The following is a 7,030-nucleotide window of genomic DNA, read 5'->3' as shown; positions in this document are numbered from 1 at the left end:
TCATAAACATGGAACACACATAATCTACTATTTGCACGATTAATCTAAACGTGTATTTTAGCAGGAAGTGGAGCATTGACTACATTTTTTAAAAGGGCTAAAATAACACAAGCATCATAGACTCCAGAGACTTCTTTATCAGAGCATTATGCAGCGCACCTCTTAGAATGTATCACATCTGTGTGTCTGAGGGACGACAGGAGGAGACAGCTTGATGCTGCAGTGTAAAGATAAGGCGATGTCAAACAGTTCTCATGTTGAAAGCTTCAACCATATCACGTTAGTCAATAACAGGCGGGTTTTCCTGTGTGAGGTGTTCGTGGGAGCATGACTTTCCTCAGTGCGGTGGCATTAGCACTGCGTTTACACATAGATAGTAAATGATTGACAGGTTTTACTTCTGTCATGACGATATGTGCAAAAGCTACACAACGAATTCCCATAGAACTTGGTGGAAAGTTGTATAAGTGAGGGAAGAACTTAAGGCCAATTTATGCTTCTCCGAGTCCGTTACGGACAGACGGATCGGACGGACACTTTTTGATTTATAGTTCTCCGTTGCTGAAAACAATTGCGCCACCTACTATAGAACAGTAGGTGCCGAAACGGAAGACACGATTTTATCCATTCATTGTCCATTTCATCCAGGAGACCATTAACCTCAGGGTGTGTTTGACTTGAAGTAAAACCAACACTGTCTGCACGTTTAGTGTGTAGAACAGAGGTATAAATCAGATTTTAAATAGATATTAATAAGTTGATCTTTATTGGTATTTTTGTGGGAATTGCATTTAAACACAGAAAACAATTCCTGAAGTTGGGAAGTCTGTACTCTGTTTATTTTGTAGCTTGAAACTAGTATAACAAAATGGCGCTAAATTATCCAGCAAACCTTGGGCTCAACGTCATCACGTTACCCAGCACACACTGGGCTCAACGTCATCACGCACATATATATTTAAAGGGACACGATCCCGGCACAGTCATACTTAACACATTCATTAAATAACGGCAGGAAACAACAGTGTGTAGAACCACTTTAAGAACAAGAGTGAATTATGTAAGTCACATTCACTACACACGTCCCCCCAGAATTCACCATACAAAAAATAAATATGCCTGGACTCTGATCATGTGACAGGCTTTTGGTGCTGATTGGACAATGCATGGTACAGTTAGGACAACTTCATCTCCTTTTGCGAAGGATCAACCTTTGCTGCACCGCAATGTTAACACGGTTTGAGGAAATGTCACCATTCTGACCATTTTATCATGACTTGCCTGAGCTCATTTGAGCTGTGTATTGTAAAGCAGCCAGGAACAGTGCTCTTGTCTATGTATTTTTAATGACACTGATTTGAAGTTGATCTGATGAAAGCTCTCAGAGGATTTCGTTAAAATACAAAACCTGTAAAATGGCCAAAATGGCCACTTACTTCCAAATGGCTGTCTTCCTGTTGCGTTAATCATATTGGTTCCTTTTGTTTCTTTTGACATGAAACACGTGTGTATCAAATTTCGTGAAGATCGGTTAAACTAGACAGAATTGCTGCGTTCTTTGGGGCGCTGTTGAGCTTTTTTGCCACTCCCATTTCCGGTTACTCCAGAATACAACAATTTTCAACAAGCCTGACTCGCCTGCAAAATTTTGTGATTTCTTAAGTATGTTCGAGGCGTCAAATATATGATTGATTTTCCCTAATAATGAAAAGAAATAGGGCTTTTGCACTGTCGGTGCTCTGGCCCTAACTATTTCTCATGGATGAATAACTGATCTGATTCCCACCATAGTACCTGTTTCGACAGGATGAGGAAGATGCTTTTCTCTATATAAACTTTTGTCCATTCATTGAACTTCATCAAAGTAAAAGTGTCTGACCACGATGCTGTTTCTTCTTTGACGTTCAAGTAATGAATAATTTCTCACAAGAGCAGATTGTTCATGTTCAGCATGTGATATTAATGCGAAAGATAAACATTCTCCATCGGAGCTTCACTCAGTTTACATGACAATAAAATGCTAGGGAGTTTTTGAGGTTTTTCTTATCCCTGCTAAATTTATTATTATTCATGTGAGGTACTGTGGCTAAATCTTTCTCATCTGGCTGCACATGACTCTTTTTCTCCTGTGCAACTATGAGGACACATAACGCACCACACTTTTCTGTCTTTTGGTGTCATGTTCAGGTACAGGAGCCGGAACTGACACAGGAGAGAGACATGTGCAATCATATCAGCTTTGCTTCTTTTCTTCTCAGTCTTTTCTTGCTTTTGATCGGATTAATTCCTCATTCTGTGCGACGCAAAGAGCCTCTAACTGCTCTCATATGGCAAAGTGAGGAAAACAATTTCAAAGGTTCGAGAGCAGGTTCATGGTTTTTCCTGTGATAATTCATGGAGATGCATGTTGCTCCTCAGCTGCTCACTCTGTTTGTGTGGAGAAAATTCCAACTTTTACTCATCGGTTAATGCCACATTTTAACCAGGGTGCCTCTCCTCCATCATGCATAACATCCCCTTCTAATCCCAATGAAAAGTCTAATTTGCATAAATATATGGAAATAGTCAAGCTTGGCTAAAGTTCAGAGGCGGCAACTTTTATCCTGTTTGTGACACTTTCTTCTGTAACTCTCAAAGATCCTGGAAACTCCAAATGTGATTTGATTTCTTCAGTACCACACTATCTTGTATTGCTTGTGTGAACATATTCATCCAATTATTTATCTCCGTCACAAACCAAATTATCCTGTTTTTGAATGAAACATCTGATGTAAATTTTCAGGAAGGGGGAGTGTTGGATGAATCAATGGTTTTGTTAAGTGTGTTAAGTTTGTTTAAGGTGGTAGAGGGTGGCCCAGTGGGGCTCATGTCTGCCACCCTGGAACCTCCTGTGTCACTCAGTAAACTCACAGATAAGTCCTTAAGCAGGTCTGTGGGCCAGACTAAAGATAATAGTCTTTGAGCTTTATGAAATGTTCAGTATAGATGGTAGTACGCCACAAAAACTGGGTGTTTTGGGGGTTCTAGGATAAAATTAGAAGCAAGAGTCCAGCTCTTGTTCAAATGATTTTCCTTCTTATTGTGAAGTCACTCCAAACAAGCATATTCTATAACACAATTGTTTTTTCATTTATATAATACGATAAAGGGCAATGCCGAGGATAAAGACTATAATCTCCTTTTCGTAAATTTCCACAAAATTAGTAAGAATTCACTGATGTTTAAATATGATCACTAGTTTCTCTCTCCTCTTTTTTTTCGAGCAATGGATTCTTTCTGAAAGGCATCAATGTTGTAATTGTACCTTCGATGATCTTTACGCACTGAGATTTCAGCAAATTTAAATAGAGACAAAATAAGCTGAATTTAAGTCCGAAATATTTATTTACAACATGTACAGAAACAGTTTCCATCATTCACAGTTATATAAATAGAAAGAACAACAAAACATAGCGGACATGTTTACATGGCGTGTTGCGCACTGTGCAAACTAAACGTGTTTGCGTGCGTGTGACCGATGAAGTTAAAATAGTGGTGATCAAGTCCCTGCACCGGTGATAGGTATCCACCGTGTTGCTGTGTGTGCGTAGAGAGCGGCACTGTTTGGTACGTGATGGCAGGGCTGCGCGCCGAGCTGTACCAGGAGAAGTTTCCCGATGGACTCTGCTGGTACACAGAGTCTGACGGGCTGTGGCTTTGGTGCTCCGGGCAGGAGAGAAGCTGACCGAGTTAGTCAGACGCCTCCGGCATCAAGCCAACAAAGCCGAATACGGGCTCGGTGACCACACAGGACTTGGACTGTAAGAAGGCAAGGATCCGTGCGTACTAGATGTCTTCATGCACTCGTGGTATCCGTAATGGAAGTAGTTCGCAAACTCAGCAAGAAGTTCACCTGTATTTAAATAAAGTAAACAATGATTACAACCCTGCCGATATCTTAAGTCTTTAAGTTTTTGACGGTGTGATTCCGGCGCGTAAAACTGGACAGAATGTCGACTATCTAGAATATGTCACTTAAAAATTCACCCAACAATTACACAAATATACCAGTAACAACATACTTATGTACAACCAGAATAGAGAAATTCAGTTTATTTTGCGGACAAGATGTTGGTGGTTTAATGCGCAAATTAAAAGAGCTGCGTAAAAGGTAACGAACCTTCATCTCTCCCTCTGGGAAAACCCAGTGTCCTTATGCTAATGAGAAAGGCGGGCCTAACCTCAGTCTCCAGCAGGATTGGTCAACTGAGCTACACACACACAGCCCCTGCGCTCCGTCACACACTCGCTCAGAGACACGGGCAGTGACTGAGATTGAGCTCTTCACCGTGAAGCAGGCAGTTAGTGACTCTGTGGAACAGTGGAAACAGTGAAAACACAGAGCTTCTCTGGTCACATCTGCTCAGAGATCAGCGGCTTCATGTTCAGAGCAGAGGCGGCAGGTGGTTTGTACCGAGCTGGAGTTTCTGTTTCCTCCTCCTCCTCTCGGCTCGATCATTGTGCTCAGTAGAACAGGAGACGTGACGGTCACAGTCAGGACTACTGACAGCTAAATCATCCCAATAAAAAATAACCTTAACTAACCCTCTGAACTTGAACTAGTTCATTTTAAGTGTGAACTGGCTCAACGTCCCAAACAGCTACTGGACACCAGCATTGAAAGGCAGAAGTAGTAGGGCTGGATCATTACACTCCTGTGACCAATCCTGCATGAGACTGCGGCTAGGCCCGCCTTTCTCATTAGCATAAGGACACTGCAAATGCAAAGGAAATGTATCAGGGAAAAAATAAATGTTAAAATATATTTAAGACATTTCTTTTGACATTTCTTTTGGTATTAACATATTTATTTATTTATTTCTGTATTTATTTATTTATTTCCATTTTTATTTATTCATTTATTTATTTATTTCTGTATTTATTTATACATTTATTTATTTATTTATTTTTACTTATGTCATGTATGGTCCTCCATAACACACAGTGTACGATGGCAACTCAATAAAAGAAAGTGACAACCAGTGGGTAAAAATGCTTATGTTATCGTTTCTTAGCGCAGCGGTTCCCGGTTTTTGTTTCCAAACTGCGTTGCTAATTCAACAGCTTGAAGCTACATGGAGGCAGCTAGCTCCCACACAGTTTCCCCACACAGTCAGCAGGGACCCCCGATACTAACTACTACCAAGTGTTTGCTTCTAGCCTGACGGTGTTTGAGAAACAGTGTCATGATAGCTGTGGAATTAAAGTCGTGACAGCATGTTTTTTCACAGTTACCGCCGCAGTTAGCATGGTGGGTAGGACGCTAGCACCGTTATGACAGGGCGTTTTAATCGTATGTGATCGTACACACATGCCGTGAGAGCTCTAACCAGCCACCGTCAGCCGGACAACTCCGCTGGCTTAACACAATCACATTAATCGTAGAATCGTAGTTGTGTTTGGGTTTATTGTGATATAGGAAATGAAACATGAAGTTTGAGGTCCGGAAATGATGTCGTTCCGAAATGCTATCATTAGCGGACCAATCACAGCCAAGGGCTATCCGTAGGCTCTTCGCCATGCCGACATGTAGTTAGAAAAATCAGAGCTGTACGCAAAGCTCTCCATGGAGCCCAGAGAGGGCGTTCCACGGCGAAAAAGGCGGTCCTATCTGTCCGTGTCCGTCAAAACAGAGAAGCATAAATTGGCCTTTACTCAATTTTAAGGGGAATGATCTTAACAAGATTTTAGTATTGGGTGCAGATTCAAAACAAAACTGCAGGTCTTGAGAATTTCAGGCCATGAAAGCTCTTTCTAAAGTCTATAATACTTTAATTAATGGAAAAGTCTGGGGTTTTAAACTTAACATTTGTAAACTTAACACATTAGAAAACTTGTGTCTTGGACAGTCTCCAGCATGAGCAGAACTCCACTGCCAGGTCTCTCACCCTCTTAGTCCTGGCAGCACATCACCCTCCCAATCCCGCCCCCCACCCTGATTCAACTTCTCTGGCATTGAGTCAACTCCTGCATCCTTTACAAAATCCTCCTCATCTATAAATCCCTTCATGCCCTTGGCCCCAAGTGCCTGTCTGACCCCCTCCACCCTTATATCTCATCACTGTAACTGCAGTGCTCGGACACGGATCTGCCCTCATCCCCCGCACCATCAGCCTGAGAACCTGGGATGACAGGTCATTCAGTGTGGCAGCCCCCGCCAACTCGCTCCTGGCAGAGATCTGCAGAGTACCAACTCTGGAAACTTTACCAAAGCTCCTTGTTTGTCTGTTAGTTTGAAGGATGACACAAATACTGCTGTTAAAACCACGTTCTTTACACTTTTTAAACCCACCCAGTCAACATTACTCTCACCGTTAAAGCACCTCACATTATAAAATAATAAAATATGTTTATATGGACTTGCTATACTTATTTAGAACAGGTAAAGGCTTGGCCAAATGGTTGAAATTTTTTTTCTTCTTCCCTCGATTTACTTTGAGACAGTAACATCTGTACTGATACTCTGCAGAAAGCGTTACCTTTTTGTAGACACAAGGATAAGGAGATATACTTTATTAATTCAGTCATTTTGGAGTAGGTACCTGGGAAAAGAGCAAATTTTCAATGAATAACATAGCGAACTGATCTGTTAGCCTTGTCGAAGGTACATTTTATTTTCTTAGTTTGTTTTATTTTAACTAAAACCTTTTTATTTTCCTGACGCTGTAAAGTGACTTTGGAGCCTTGAAAATGTGTAAGTCCAGGTAATATTTGAAAAAGAGTTCAGAAGAATTGCAAGGAATTATTCCCTTGACATAAATTAACACACCATCTCCTTTACTTTGTCTTTAGATCTACATGAGTTATATCCTGTAATAATCGTACAAGTCCTAAATCAGGACCTTAGAGACCTTGACACGCAGGACTGGAATTGACCAGGAAATATAACAGACATAATTGAGCACATTAAGTTGATAAAGTTCTTTCAAACATTAAATCTTTCAAACATTAAGTTCTAATTAGCATCGTACTTAATTATTATTTCACATTT

The 7,030-nt window shown here is 40.8% G+C and overlaps 1 pseudogene; it reads right to left on the bottom strand.

The window, feature by feature from the left end:
* Nucleotides 1–3,462: 3,462 nt before the first annotated feature.
* On the bottom strand, nucleotides 3,463–4,202 carry LOC133967123 (hairy and enhancer of split-related protein helt-like; annotated as a pseudogene).
* Nucleotides 4,203–7,030: the final 2,828 nt, after the last annotated feature.

Source organism: Platichthys flesus, chromosome 13, assembly GCF_949316205.1.
Source record: "Platichthys flesus chromosome 13, fPlaFle2.1, whole genome shotgun sequence".
NCBI classification, from domain to species: domain Eukaryota; kingdom Metazoa; phylum Chordata; class Actinopteri; order Pleuronectiformes; family Pleuronectidae; genus Platichthys; species Platichthys flesus.
This window is presented reverse-complemented; position numbering and strand designations above follow the sequence as displayed.